Here is a 16,981-nt window from a genome sequence, read left to right as displayed (position 1 = left end):
AAGTGCTGGGAGCTAACCAACCATGTTCAATGTTAGCTAGCTAACATTAGGCTCTAACTAAAACAGCACATGGCTCTGGGAAACAAATAATAACATCAGCTAGGGAGTCAGCCAGCCAGCTGATGTTAACTAGCTAGCTAACAGTACATTTTAGCTTAAGACATATAGCTAGCTAGGTAAACAATGTACCTAGCTAGGTAAACAAACATTTTCAATATTAGCTAACTAGAACAGCAAACAGCTCTGGGAAACGATTGATACCATCAACTAGGGAGCCTGCCAACTAACTTTAGCTGGATAGCTAACAGTACACTTTTGCTTGAAATGAAACAACTTTGTCAAAATTTGAAAAAAAATATCTGAAAATGTAGCTAGCTAATGTTAGACTATCTTACCTGTATACATCTTTGTGCGTGGACGCGTCTCCCTGTCAGGAATGCCATGTCATAGTTGCCCTTAGTTTGAAGATGTAATCCGGAGATAGGTGTTTCCTCCATATCTTTAGCTATCATACTCTAATTCCACTGATTTTAAAACTTGATCCTCCAGAAAGTATAGAGCAACACTTATGCAGCTCCACTACACAATATATATATTTTAAAAGCCACATTCGACAGGATTACCAATACAGACTGAGGAGCTTCTATGGCAGACCAATCTGAACTCGGCATGTCCAGCCCACTCATTATCTCAGCCAATCATGGCTAGTGGGAAGGTTGCCAACTTTTTCTGTGGCTTAACCAACATGTCTCTTAATTTAACAATTTTTTTTCGCATTTGCAGATGCCATACAAGTTTGTTATTAAGGCACATGAAAGTTCACATGTTCAAGAAGGCATTTCTTCCAAAAATCACATTTTTATAAAAAAAAACATTTTTTCACGTTCAAACGGCTCTCCTGTGAAGTCGTGACTTGCGACATACGCCTAGTTTCCTGAATTGGGTCACATGTGTGTTAGTAATGGAGGGGGGGGAATCGATAGAGTTACATATCGCAATATTGTTTTTGGACAATCTTATATTGATTTGACTCCAAGTATCGATTTTAAATATATTCATAATTATTATCTTTTGCTACTGTGGGTAGCGTATCAGCGCCAATACTATTAATTTTTTCATCCAATTGCTTGTTCTCCATCTTTTTAAATAGTGAGCCAACATGTTTTCAGCACTTTTATTTACCTGACTGATCAAAACTCTTTTCTCATTTTCTTTCTGTGTGAGTGAGTGTATGTGACACCTTTGAATAGCTTTCGCTCTCCTTGGCAAGTCCTTACAGTACCTGCAGCTCTCTCCGAGGGTTGCTTCTGCAATATACCTAATGTGTATAGTACCTGTCCAGTGAGAGAGGAGAGTGGGAAACTGTGTACGTAGCTATGTGGTTGTTTGGAGTGCTGTGTTTTATTATCTTTTTATCTGTCCTGATCCTAGCTCTCACTCCCTCCCTGTCCCCCAAAAGTAGTTGATTAAGACCTGTCTTGTTAGGCCAGAGAGGTAATCGACATGCAGGTCTCATGCTCTGTTCTCTACATCACACCAGAGGTCAGGAAGAGTCATCTAAACTCACCCAGTTCTTGTCGGAGTGCTTTTAACGTGCAGGCTTCCTTCCTGCCCCCATTGAGTTAATCACTGATCTGTTTGTGATTTGACAAGGAAAGGCAATATTTCCAACCGTTTGGCTTGACCAGGGCCATCTCCAGGCGTTAGCAATTATTTTGGGGGGTGGACTCAGTCAGGATCTCAACTCATTGGAGAGTTAAAATACACAAGGTGTAATTGCAAAATTTGGTTGTGCATAATCATTTTTTCGCTTGTTAATAAGTCAGTCATTGACAGTGACTCAATTAGCATGTAAGTTAACAATTCTTTGATTGGTAAGTTAGTCTAGCCAGCTATCTAAACTTGTAATTATCATGGCAGAATATAGATCTGGCATGCAGGGCAGGTGCCCGGGGGGACCTGACCTCCAGGGGGCCCCCATTTATGTTGTTAGTCACTCTCACTCAGATATCATTAACATGGCATAAATCTTGGCAAAATGGGTAGAATTACAGGAAATGTGCTTTAAAACTGTAAAGATTTCTCTTCACACCATGGCAAAATGGGTAGAATTGCAGGAAATTAGTTGTAAAACTTCAAAAATGTTCTCTCTGCCCCATGAAAAATAAGTAGAAGTGGATGTTTGTTTTTTATAAAATTGCTATATTGTCTCTCCGCCCCATGGCAAAATGTTTAGAATAATATATAGAAGGGGAATAATTGAACATACTGGACGGTGGTATTAGTATTAGTCTTGGTTTCATATTATTGTCCCCCTAAGTGTTTCTGTTGTGCCCATGTACTCTATTTACGAGGCCAAGAGGCCATCACAGTCATGCTATTAGCTAGCTAGTATAGATAGGAGTCAAGATGGGCAAAGAGTGGAATTCATGCCAAAGCCAAGTTTTTTTCCATGATTGCAGAGCTATGATAGTTCAAATGACACTTACAGTTGAAGTCGGAAGTTTACATACACCTTAGCCAAATACTTTTAAACTCAGTTTTTCACAATTCCTGACATTTAATCCTAGTATAAATTCCCTGTTTTAGGTCAGTTAGGATCACCACTTTACTTTAAGAATGTGAAATTTCAGAATAATAGTAGAGAGAATGATTTATTTCAACTTTTATTTATTTCATCACATTCCCAGTGGGTCAGAAGTTTACATACACTTAATTAGAACTTGGTAGCATTGCCTTTAAATTGTTTAACTTGGGTCAAACGTTTCGGGTAGCCTTCCACAAGCTTCCCACCATAAGTTGGGGGAATTGTGGCCCATTCCTCCTGACAGAGCTGGTGTAACTGACTCAGGTTTGTAGGCTTCCTTGCTCGCACACAATTTTTCAGTTCTGCCCACAAATGTTCTATGGGATTGAGATCAGGGCTTTCTGATGACCACTCCGAAACCTTCACTTTGTTGTCCTTAAGCCATTTTGCCACAACTTTGGAAGTATGCTTGGGGTCATTGTCCATTTGAAAGACACATTTACGACCACGCTTTAACTTCCTGACTGATGTCTTGATATGTTAATTCAATATATCCGCATAATTTTCCTACCTCATTATGCGATCTATTTTGTGAAGTACCTGCAGCAAAGCACCCCCACAACATGATGCTGTCACCCCGTGCTTCACGGTTGGGATGGTGTTCTTCGGCTTGCAAGCCTCCCCCTTTTTCCTCCAAACATAACAATGGTCATTATGGCCAAACAGTTCTATTTTTGTTTCATCAGACCAGAGGACATTTCTCCAAAAAGTACGATCTTTGTCCCCATGTGCAGTTGCAAACCATAGTCTGGCTTTTTTTATGGTGGTTTTGGAGCAGTGGCTTCTTCCTTGCTTAGCGACCTTTCAGGTTATGTCGATATAGGACTAATTTTTACTGTGGATGTAGAAACTTTTGTACCTGTTTCCTCCAGCATCTTCACAAGGTCCTCTGCTGTTGTTCTGGGATTAATTAGCAGTTTTCGCACCAAAGTACGTTCATCTCTAGGAGACAGAACGCGTCTCCTTCCTGAAGCGGTATGATGGCTGCGTGGTCCTATGGTGTTTATACTTGCGTACTATGGTTTGTACAGATGAAAGTTGTACCTTCAGGCGTTTGGAAATCACTTGTCATGCACAAAGTAGATATCCTAACGGACTTGCCAAAACTATAGTTTGTTAACATGAAATTTGTGGAGTGGTTGAAACACACATATTAATGACTCCAACCTACAGTGAGGGAAAAAAAGTATTTGATCCCCTGCTGATTTTGTACGTTTGCCCAGTGACAAAGAAATGATCAGTCTATAATTTTAATGGTAGGTTTATTTGAACAGTGAGAGACAGATTAACAAAAAAAATCCAGAAAAACGCATGTCAAAAATGTTATAAAATGATTTGCATTTTAATGAGGGAAATAAATATTTGACCCCCTCCCAATCAGAAAGATTTCTGGCTCCCAGGTATACATGTAATGAGCTGAGATTAAGAGCACACTCTTAAAGGGAGTGCTCCTATTCTCAGTTTGTTACCTGTATAAAAGACACCTGTCCACAGAAGCAATCAATCAATCAGATTCCAAACTCTCCACCATGGCCAAGACCAAAGAGCTCTCCAAGGATGTCAGGGACAAGATTGTAGACCTACACAAGGCTGGAATGGGCTACAAGACCATCGCCAAGCAGCTTAGTGAGAAGGTGTGTTGCGATTATTCGCAAATGGAAGCAACACAAAAGAACTGTCAATCTCCCTCGGCCTGGGGCTCCATGCAAGATCTCACCTCATGGAGTTGCAATGATCATGAGAACGGTGAGGAATCAGCCCAGAACTACACGGGAGGATCTTGTCAATGATCTCAAGGCAGCTGGGACCATAGTCACCAAGAAAACAATTGGTAACACACTACGCTGTGAGGACTGAAATCCTGCAGCGCCTGCAAGGTCCCCCTGCTCAAGAAAGCACATTTTCATGCCCGTCTGAAGTTTGCCAATGAACATCTGAATGATTCAGAGGACAACTGGGTGAAAGTATTGTGGTCAGATGACACCAAAATGGAGCTCTTTGGCATCAACTCAGCTCGCCTTGTTTGGAGCAGGAGGAATGCTGCCTATGACCCCAAGAACACCATCCCCACCGTCAAACATGGAGGTGGAAACATTATGCTTTGGGGGTGTTTTTCTGCTAAGGGGGGACAACTTCACCGTATCAAAGGGACGATGGGCGAGGCCATGCACCGTCAAATCTTGGGTGAGAACCTCCTCCCCTCAGCCAGGGCATTGAAAATGGGTTGTGGATGGGTATTCCAGCATGACAATGACCCAAATCACACGGCCAAGGCAACAAAGGATTGGCTCAAGAAGAAGCACAGTAAGGTCCTGGAGTGGCCTAGCCAGTCTCCAGACCTTAATCCCATGGAACATCTGTGGAGGGAGCTGAAGGTTCGTCAGCCTCAAAACCTTAATGGCTTGGAGAAGATCTGCAAAGAGGAGTGGAACAAAATCCCTCCAGAGATGTGTGCAAACCTGGTGGCCAACTACAAGAAACGTCTGACCTCTTATTGCCAACAAGGGTTTTGCCACCAAGTACTAAGTCATGTTTTGCAGAGGGGTCAAATACTTATTTCCCTCATTAAAATGCCATCAATTTATAACATTTTTGACATGCGTTTTTCTGAATTTTTTGTTGTTGTTATTCTGTCTCTCACTAAAATAAACCTACCATTAAAATTATAGACTGATCATTTGTTTGTCAGTGGGCAAACGTACAAAATCAGAGGATCAAATACTTTTTTCCCTCACTGCAAGTATATGTAAACTTCTGACTTCAACTGTATACAATCAATACACAACATCGTCATAGCCATAGCTCTTGAGAATCAAGGGTTAATGTTAATGTTCAATGTCAATTCAATGTTATTAGCTAGCTAGTGTAGGAGTCGGAAAAGGACTTGCCAAAGCCAAGGTTATTTTCAATGAATGCAGAGCTGTGATAGTCAAAATGCAGTATTTTACACTGCTTTCTTTTCAAGTGTGATAACTAGGAAGAGTCTTGGTTGTTCCAAACTTCATCCATGTAAGAATGATGGAGACCACTGTGTTCTTGGGGACCTTCAATGCTGCAGAATTTTTTTGGTACCCTTCCCAGATATGTGCCTCTTCCAAAATTCCTTCGACCTCAAGGCTTGGTTTTTGCTCTGACATGTACTGTCAACTGTGGGACCTTATATAGACAGGTGTGTGCCTTTTCAGACCATGTCCAGTCAATTGAATTTACCACAGGTGGACTCCAATCAAGCTGTAGAAACATCTCACAGATGATCAATGTAAACAGGATGCACTTGAGATCAATTTCATATCAAAGGGTCTGAAAACTTATGTAAATAAGATATTTCTGTTTTTACATTTTTATAAATTGGCAGAAAAATCTAAAAAACAGTTTTTGCCTTGTTGTTATTGGGTATCATGTGTAGATTGATGAGGATAAAATGCATTTAATCCATTTTAGAATAAGTCTGTAAAGAAACAAAAGACTCAAGGGGTCTGAATACTTTCCAAATGCACTGTACATCAATTACAGAAAATACACACACCAATATAAACACAAAATGCAAGCAGAAAAAAACATGGTCATAAAAAACAAACACATTTATCAGTAAAAAGGTCCTCAATCAGCTTTCTGAATTTTTCTAGAGGCACCAAAACATCAAATCTAAGAACATTTTCAAGATTGTTCCACAAATAATGTGCAAGAAAACTAAAAGCTGATTAAGCTAACTCAGTAGAGACCAAGGAATTTCCCGAGTTAACCATCCCTGAGACTGGGTTTTCACTGTAAGTGATCGGTGTGGAAGAACAGAGCCCTGAGCTCAACCCCATCGAACACCTTTGGGATGAATCACTGTAAGTGAAAACATAGTAATGTATAAACCTACGTGACATCATTGCTGCGGGGAATTCCTTCCATTCAGCCACAAGTGCATTAGATGTTGGGCGAATAGGCTTAGTTCGCAGTCGGCTTTCAAATTCATCCCAAAGGTGTTCGATGGGGTTGAGCTCAGGGCTCTGTTCTTCCACACCGATCTCGACAAACCATTTCATATGAACCTCGCTTTGAGCATGGTGGCATTGTCATGCTGAAACAGGAAAGGGCCTTCAACCAAACTGTTGCCACAAAGTTGGAAGCACAGAATCATCTACAATGTCATACAATGTCACGAACCATGAAAAACAGCCCCAGGCCATTATTACTCATCCACCAAACTTTACAGTTGGCACTATGCACTGGGGCATGTAGTGTTCTCCTGGCATCCACCAAACCCAGATTTGTCCGACGGACTGCCATGTCACGTTCTGACCTTAGTTCCTTTGTTATGTCTTTGTTTTAGTATGGTCAGGGCGTGAGTTGGGTGGGTTGTCTATGTTCACTTTTTGATAATTTGGGATTTCTGTGTTCGGCCTTGTATGGTTCTCAATCAGAGGTAGCTGTCATTCGTTGTCCCTGATTGAGAGTCATACTTAGGTAGCCTGGTTTCACTTTTGAGTGGGTGTTTTGAGTGGGTGTTTCTCTTCAGTGTCATTGCTTGTTGCCACACGGGACTGTTTCGTTAATTCACATTTATTGTTTTGTTCCAGTGTTCTGTTGTGTTTTGATTAAACATTATGGACACTTACCACGCTGTGCATTGGTCCTCCGATCCTTCTCGCTTCTACTCCTCAGAAGAGGAGGACGAGATCCGTTACATGCCATATGATGAAGTGTGTGATTCATCACCCCAGAGAACGCATTTCCACTGCTTTACACCACTCGGCTACCTGGGGCGGCAGGGTAGGCTAGTGGTTAGAGCGTTGGACTAGTAACCGAAAAGTTTCAAGTTCAAATCCCCGAGCTGACAAGGTACAAATCTGTCATTCTGCCCCTGAACAGGCAGTTAACCCACTGTTCCTAGGCCATCATTGAAAATAAGAATTTATTCTTAACTGACTTGCCTAGTAAAATTAAGGTAAAACATTTAAAAAATCCAGCCGACGCTTGGTATTGCGCATGGTGATCTAACGCTTGTGTGCGGCTCCTAGGCCATGGAAATCTATTTTGTGACGCTCCAGATGAAGAGTTCTTGTGCTGACGTTGCTTCCAGAGGCAGTTTGGAACTCGGTAGTGAGTGTTGCAGCCGAGGACAGATGCTTTTTACTATGAAGGTCATTGAACAACCATGTAGCTGACTATTATGGATGAAGACCATGAAAATAGAATAATGTTTAAATAGGCCTACATTCATCTTAGGATAGATTTTTTTATTAACTTTATTCTCATGGAGATCCATGTTTTACCTGTTAAGTTATTCTGTCTATTAAACATTCTACATCTCCCCCTCTTTCCAACTGATGACGAGTGGGGTGGGGTATAGCATTATAGGCCATGGCACTTCAGAAAAAGTTTTTTTTTTCCATATCATCATTTACGTGCTCCATGTGAGCAATGAGCATGTGTCTGGTTTCTCTGTCCTGTTAATGTTGACAGAGCATGCGTAGAAGTACCTGGCCAGATGTCAAGTGTAGGAAAGTGCCCAGCGAGGCTTCTCAGTCATTTTTTCTTCACCTCACACTGTAAGTTCAGCAAAGCCCTTTTTCATATATATACACTGCTGAAAAAAGTAAAGGGAACACTAAAATAACACATCCTAGATCTGAATGAATGAAATATTCTTATTAAATACTTTTTTCTTTACATAGTTGAATGTGCTGACAACAAAATCACACAACAATTATCAATGGAAATAAAATTTATCAACCCATGGAGGTCTGGATTTGGAGTCACACTCAAAATTAAAGTGGAAAACCACACTACAGGCTGATCCAACTTTGATGTAATGTCCTTAAAACAAGTCAACATGAGGCTCAGTAGTGTCTGTGACCTCCACGTGCCTGTATGACCTCCCTACAACGCCTGGGCATGCTCCTGATGAGGTGGCGGATGGTCTCCTGAGGGATCTCCTCCCAGACCTGGACTAAAGCATCCGCCAACTCCTGGACAGTCTGTGGTGCAACTGTTGGTGGATCGGTCCTATTAGCTAATATACAATACATTTATATTAAAATAGATTAACGACGAGCACGTATATCCTACCAATGGGACATTAAAACTGTAATATCTTGTGTTTTATGGCTGAAAGACGGCATGATTAACATACAGCTGGCGGGTTTGAAGCTTTTTCGGCAGGATAGAACAGGATAGAACAGTGGCCTCTGGTAAAGGCAAGGGGCGGCGGCCTATGCATATTTGTAAACAACAGCTGGTGCACGAAATTTAAGGAAGTCTTGAGGTTTTGTCACCTGAGGTAAAGTATCTCATGATCAGCTGTAGACCACACTATTGACTAAGAAAGTTTACATCTATATTTTTCGTAGCTGTCTATATACGACCGCAGACCGATGCTGGCAATAAGACCGCACTCAATGAGCTTTATACGGCCATAAGCAAACAGGAAAACGCTCATCCAGAGGCAGGGCTCCTAGTGGCCAGGGACTTTAATACAGGGAAACTCATATCAGTTTTACCTCATTTCTATCAGCAAGTTAAATGTCCAACCAGAGGGGAAAAAACTATAGACCAACTTTACTCCACACAGAGACGCGTACAAAGCTCTCCCTCGCCCTCCATTTGGCAAATCTGACCATAATCCTATCCTCTTGATTCCTGCTTACAAGAAAAAACAAAATGCAGGAAGCACCAGTGACTCTGTCAATAAGAAAATGGCCAGATTAAGCAGATGCTAAGCTACAGGACTGTTTTGCGAGCACAGACTGGAATATGTTCCAGGATCCTTTTGATGACAAGTACACCACATCAGTCACTGGCTTCATCAACAAGCGCATCAATAACGTCGTTCCCACAGTGACCGTACGTACATGTGAAAGGGCTTGCAAACTATTACAGACTATAAAGGGAAGCACAGCCACAAGCTGCCCAGTGACACAAACCTACCAGATGAGCTCAATTACTTTCATGCTCGCTTCGAGGCAAGTAACACTGAAACATGCTTGAGAGCACCAGCTGTTCTGGATGACTGCGTGATCACTCTCTCCGTAGCTGATCTGAATAAGACCTTTAAACAGGTCAACAAGATGGAGTATAAGGAAGTGTACTCTGAGTATGCACTGACAAGTGTCTTCACTGCCATTATCAACTTGTCCCTGACTGAGTCTGTAATACCAACATGTTTCAAGCAGACCACCATAGTCCATGTGCCCAAGAACTCTAAGGTAACCTGCCTAAATGACCACTGACCCATAGCACACGTCTGTAGTCATGAAGTGCTTTGAAAGGCTGGTCATAGCCCACATCAACGCTATTATCCCAGACAGCCAAGACCCACTCCAATTTGCATAACGCCCCAACAGATCCACAGATGATGCAATCTCTACTGCACTCAACACTGCCCTTTCCCGTTTAGACAAAAGGAACACCTATGTGACAATGCTATTCATTGACTAGAGCTAGGCGTTCAACACCATAGTGCCCTCAAAGCTCATCACTAAGCTAAGGATCCTGGGACTAAGCACCTCCCTCTGCAACTGGAACCTGGACTTCCTGACGGGTCGCCCCCAGGTGGTAAGGGTAGGTAACAACACATCCGCCATGCTGGTCCTCAACACGGGGGCCCCTCAGTCTCCTCCTGTACTCCCTGTTCACTCATGACTGCATGGCCAGGTGCTACTCCAAAACCATAATTTATTTTGGCGATGACACAACAGTGGTAGGCCTGATCACCAACAATGATGAGACAGCCTATAGGGAGGAGGTCAGAGACCTGGCCATGTGGTGCCAGGACAACAACCTCTCCCTCAACATGATCAAGACAAAGGAGATTGTTTACTACAGGAAAAGGAGGACCGAGCACACCCCCATTCTCATCGACAGGGCTGTAGTGGAGCAGGTTGAGAGCTTCAAGTTCCTTGGTGTCCACATCAACAACAAACTATCATGGTCCAAACACACCAAGACAGTCATGAAGAGGGTACGACAAAGCCTATTCCCCCTCAGGAGACTGAAGATATTTTTCATGGGTCCTCAGATCCCCAAAAGGTTCTACTTTTAACAAGGCACACCTGTTAATTGAAATGCATTCCAGGTGACTACCTCACTTTGTAAATTGTATTTATTAATGAACCATTATTTAACTAGGCAAGTCAGTTAAGAACAAATTCTTATCTACAATGACGGCCTACCCCGGCCAAACCTTGACTGCGCTGGGCCAATTGTGCGCTGCCCTATGGGACTCCCAATCATGGTCAGATGTGATACAGCCTGGAATCAAACCAGGAACTGAAGTGACACCTCTTGTGCTGAGATGCAGTGCCTTAGAGCTCATGAAGCCTGTAAAGACAATGCCAAGAGATTGCAAAGCTGTCATAAAGGCAAAGGGTGGCTACTTTGAAGAATCAAAAATTAAATCTTGTTTTTTGTTTGTTATTTCGTTACATCATGATTCCATATGTGTTATTTCATAGTTTTGATGTCTTCACTATTATTCTACAATGTAGAAAATATATATTAAACCTTGAATGAGTAGGTGTGTCCAAACTTTTGAACGGTACTGTATATCATTTTTAAATAACTTAAAGTAGATATTTTGAATGTACTAATGCTACTGTCCCCACTACAACAACAACAAATATTGAAATACATGTAACGTGTCTTAAACATTTAAATGGTATACTGTTGAATTTGATTCATTCCTATAGAGAGATAAACTGACAACGTCATGAAAACGATGCATGTGCTTCAATGGGGCAGAAGTCTGTGTTGTTGTGATTCTGGATGCCCACATAGCTATCAACAATGACTTAATGTTGCCATGTGGGTAATCATACGTGGCTCTTTTCAGCTAAATTGATCTTGTTCTTGATACGATGCCTTGTTTTGAAGTGTTTTTACTGATGGCACTTTCATGCTAATACGGCAAAAATTCTCTAGTTAGCTAACCAACAATTGTAACGATGTATGTGAGTGTCATGACCTGACTATAGAGAGCCCTTATTTTCTATGGTTGAGTAGGTCAGGGCGTGACTGGGGGTTAGTCTAGTTTATTATTTCTATGTGGGGTTCTAGTTTTGTTTTTCTTTGTTGGTGATTTTGTATGATTCCCAATTAGAGGCAGCTGGTAATCATTGTCTCTAATTGGGGATCATATTTAGGTATCTTTTTTCCACCTGTGTTTTGTGGAATATTGTTTGTTTGTATGTGCATGTTAGCACTCCATTGTCGTCAAGTTTCATTTATTCTTTATTTATTCTTTATTATTGCTGCACGTTGGTCCGAGTATACTTCCAAAGATCGTGACAGTGAGAGACAGAAAGTGCTCATTGTGCAAATTGATATGTTTTCAATAAACATTGGAGATAAAATAAAGTTGACATGTTTTGGGGAATAATCAGAATTGGTTGGTAACATAGGTAAGATGTTTTAGTGTTCATCATATGTTTGTAAGTTACTTCTCATCAGAATGTTATTTTTGTATAATACTGTGGCGGGGTTGCAGTATCTGTTCTCAAGACTAAGTTGCTTATCCACAATGTCTGTGTGCCAGTCAGTGTGTCTCTGTGATCTTGTCAAGATAGGATGGATTTGATATATGCCTATGTCAAGACTAAGACTTACAAATTTGCTTGGGCATCTAAATCTTTTCGGAGAGAGGGGAGGTGGGGTTTCAGGTGTCTCCGGAAGGTGCGTGATTGACTCCGCTGTCCTGGCGTTGGCATTGGGGGCCCACAAGTTTTGTCTGTGTGCCAGTCAGGTGTGTCTCTGTGATCTTGTCAAGATAGGATGGATTTGATATATGCCTGTTGATATGGAGGATTGGTTTATGGTTCTGAGTTTGAGAAAATAACATAGTTTAGGAGACAAAGCTGAACGATTTATTATGTCTATGCTGTCTGACTATGTGTGTTTTTTGCTATTAAAGGATCTCAGCTTCAATTTGTAAGGGACTCTCAGAGAATTCATTGATAGACACTGAATTGATCTGAGAGTCACAGGGTTGTGATAGAGCTCATATAATTAAAGATGGACTTTGATAACTAACTCTGACTTGTGTGTGGTTTGCTCTCATGATTAGGTAAATAGAGGAAATTTCCGCGACACATGTTGTCAACAATCTAAGCCAAACCTTTCTGTTTTGCCCCATAGTTGTGCACGTGTCAGTTTTGTTGCTAAACAACCAACCCGTCTATGGAGGACTGCTTTTCTGAAGAGTGCCAATGTGGCTGACCAGTGGCTTCAAAGTCTCTCAATTCAGGGTTTATATACAACATTGGTTTCAACCAGTTAATTGGAATAGTGCACCCCTGCTCCTTGTGACTGATGGTTTAGCCCAGCGAGTAGCACGAGGTAGGCCTATTTCTACCTGCCTTTGCCAGTGTTCTGGAAACTTTGTTGCCGAGGGTCACTATTTGGGAAGAAATGTATTTTGTTTCACGGAACCCGTAGTTTCCTTAAACCAAATCAGGTTTAGATTCAGTTCAGTTTTATTTGGAAATGTGTTTTTGTTCATCGTTTGTTTGTTTTTGTAAGTCCCTTTTGCAAGTATTTGGTCTATTACCACTAACACATCTAGGCCTAGCTCTCGAAAGCCCTTCTCTCCATAGGGTTTTCAGTGGTTAACTTTGCCCCCGGTTGACCCCATGTGAACTACAATTCTGACACTGTGTTTTAACATTTAGAAACGTCAGTAATCATAGCTTGCGAAGCGGTTTTCGAAACATATGGTCCTTATCGTTCATATCAAAGTGAAATAATCTTTCAAACGAAAAAATATACACTTACTGTAGCAGATTTGCACAGATTCTTGTGTGTTTGCCTCCAGTTGATGAACTACACTTCCTCCCCAGTTACACTTACACACAGGTGTTTGGAGCACGCTAGATAGCTAATTAGCACAGGTGTTTTGAGCACGCTAGATAGCTAATGAGCACAGGTGTTTGGAGCACGCAAGATAGCTAAATTAGCACAGGTGTTTGGCGCACGCTAGATAGCTAATTAGCACAGGTGTTTGGAGCACGCTAGATTTCTAATTAGCAAAGGTGTTTGGCGCACGCTAGATAGCTAATTAGCACAGGTGTTTGGAGGACGCTAGATAGCTAATTAGCACAGGTGTTTGGAGCACACTAGATAGCTAATTAGCACAGGTGTTTGGAGCATGCTAGATAGATAATTAGCACAGGTGTTTGGAGCACGCTAGATAGCTAATTAGCACAGGTGGTCAAATCTGTCTTCAGTCTGTCTTCCATAAACAAGCGCTGTAACTTGGAGATATGGCCGTGTGGGAACACTAACCCTAATCCTATAAAGGTGTGTAGTAATTTAACCTTTTTTTTTATTACTATTATTTATCGCTGATATGATATATTCAATTTTGCATCCAAATATTACTCTTTATATACATCACAGAAGACTGAAATTTAACAAAACTGTTTGACATAGAAACACCTGATTTTCATCAGTTTTTTTTAAATGAAATTATGAAAAATCTGAATAACATTCCACCCATGAGGCCAAAGAGGGTGCTTTTGGTCATTGACTGCAGGAAAGGGCTATATACTCTCTGTGTTTCTGAGATGGATAATGTTAGTGATCTTGATGTGCACTCTCTTTTTGGGAAGGAGGGGTGTAGGAGCATGCGGCTGTCTCCTTCATGCCACAGAACCCAGACAGGGTGACCTCCATTATGTAGTGGAAGCGTCCTGGTTGAGGCCTCTTGCCCGGCCCTGTGAAACCATCTCGCTCGCACCATAAACCCTGGGTCATTACTTGAGGTGGTACTTATAGTCCAACACCAGGCACTACCATCTCGTGTTTGCGCGTGTGTGCCAATCCCTCTCTCTCTCTCTCCTTCTGTCTCTGGTCCTGTACTCAGTGGTCATGGCCATCTGGCTGTCATTTGAGGAAACACACTGCCAGTCCTGGCACAGAGGACTGCGTAATTAACTAACACTGCTCACAAGGCTCTAAGGGACCACTCATCCACTGCCTGAAGTCACACTGTCGTCACACTGTCCCCTCACCTACAATAGTGCACACTACTCACAAAAATGTCAATGGGACCTACTAAGTAAAGGTTAATACAATTAAATATACACTGCTCAAAGAAATAAAGGGAACACTAAAATAACACATCCTAGATCTGAATGAATGAAATATTCTTATTAAATACTTTTTTCTTTACATAGTTGAATGTGCTGACAACAAAATCACACAAAAATAAATTATCAATGGAAATCAAATGTATCAACCCATGGAGGTCTGGATTTGGAGTCACACTCAAAATTAAAGTGGAAAACCACACTACAGGCTGATCCAACTTTGATGAAATGTCCTTTGAACAAGTCAAAATGAGGCTCAGTAGTGTGTGTGGCCTCCACGTGCCTGTATGACCTCCCTACAACACCTGGGCATGCTCCTGATGAGATGGTCTCCTCCCAGACCTGGACTAAAGCATCCGCCAACTCCTGGACAGTCTGTGGTGCAACGTGGCATTGGTGGATGGAGCGAGACATGATGTCCCAGATGTGCTCAATTGGATTCAGGTCTGGGGAACGGGTGGGCCAGTCCATAGCATCAATGCCTTCCTCTTGCAGGAACTGCTGACACACTCCAGCCACATGAGGTCTAGCATTGTCTTGCATTAGGAGGAAGCCAGGGCCAACCACACCAGCATATGGTCTCACAAGGGGTCTGAGGATCTCACCTCGGTACCTAATGGCAGTCAGGCTACCTCTGGCGAGCACATGGAGGACTGTGCGGCCCCCCAAAGAAATGCCACCCCACACCATGACTGACCCACCGCCAAACCGGTCATGCTGGAGGATGTTACAGGCAGCAGAACGTTCTCCACAGCGTCTCCAGACTGTCCTGTGCTCAGTGTGAACCTGCTTTCATCTGTGAAGAGCACAGGGCGCCACTGGCGAATTCGTCAATCTTGGTGTTCTCTGGCAAATGCCAAACGTCCTGCATGGTGTTGGGCTGTAAGCACAACCCCCACCTGTGGACGTCGGGCTCTCATACCACCCTCAAGGAGTCTGTTTCTGACCGTTTGAGCAGACACATGCACATTTGTGGCCTGCTGGAGGTCATTTTGCAGGGCTCTGGCAGTGCTCCTCCTTCTCCTCCTTGCACAAAGGTGGAGGTAGCGGTCCTGCTGCTGGGTTGTTACCCTCCTACGGCCTCCTCCACGTCTCCTGATGTACTGGCCTGTCTCCTGGTAGCGCCTCCATGCTCTGGACACTACACTGACAGACACAGCAAACCTTCTTTCCACATCTCGCATTGATGTGCCATCCTGGATGAGCTGCACTACCTGAGCCACTTGTGTGGGTTGTAGACTCCGTGTCATGCTACCACTAGAGTGAAAGCACAGCCAGCATTCAAAAGTGACCAAAACATCATCCAGGAAGCATAGGAACTGAGAAGTGGTCTGTGGTCCCCACCTGCAGAACCACTCCTTTATTGGGGGTGTCTTGCTAAATGCCTATAATTTCCACCTGTTGTCTATTCTATTTGCACAACAGCATGTGCAATATATTGTCAATCAGTGTTGCTTCCTAAGTGGACAGTTTGATTTCACAGAAGTGTGATTGACCTGGAGTTACATTGTGTTGTTTAAGTGTTTCCTTTATTTTTTTGAGCAGTGTAGTTAAGGAAAGGGAAAGGGGGATACCTACTCAGTTGTACAACTGATTGCCTTCAAATGAAATGTGTCTTCTGCATTTAACCCCTCTGAATCAGCAATGATACTTATCACACTTGCGTAATCAATGCTTGGAGTTTGTCAGAATTTGTGGGTTTTTGTTTGTCCACCTGCCCCTTGAGGATTGACCACAAGTTCTCAATGGGATTAAGGTCTGGGGGGTTTCCTGGCCATGGACCCAAAATATCAATGTTTTGTTCCCCGAGCCACTTAGTTATCACATTTGCCTCATGGCAAGGTGCTCCATCATGCTGGAAAAGGCATTGTTCGTCACCAAACTGGATGGTGTTGGTACCATTCTTTATTCATGGCTGTGTTCTTAGGCAAAATTGTGAGTGAGCCCACTCCCTTGGCTGAGAAGCAACCCCACACATGAATGGTCTCAGGATGCTTTACTGTTGGCATGACACAGGACTGATGGTAGTGCTCACCTTGTCTTTTCCGGATAAGCTTTTTTTCGGATGCCCAAACAATCGAAAAGGGGATTCATCAGAGAAAATGACTTTACCCCAGTCCTCAGTAGTCCAATCTCTGTACCTTTTGCAGAATATCAGTCTGTCCCTGATGTTTTTCCTGGAGAGAAGTGGCTTCTCTGCTGCCCTTCTTGACACCAGGCCATCCTCCAAACGTCTTCGCCTCACTGTATGTGCAAATGCACTCACACCTGCCTGCTGCCATTCCTGAGCAAGCTCTGTACAGGTGGTGCCCTGATCCCG

Source organism: Oncorhynchus nerka, linkage group LG7 (genome assembly GCF_034236695.1).
Source record: "Oncorhynchus nerka isolate Pitt River linkage group LG7, Oner_Uvic_2.0, whole genome shotgun sequence".
In the NCBI taxonomy this organism is placed as follows: domain Eukaryota; kingdom Metazoa; phylum Chordata; class Actinopteri; order Salmoniformes; family Salmonidae; genus Oncorhynchus; species Oncorhynchus nerka.
Note: the sequence above shows the minus strand (reverse complement) of the source record.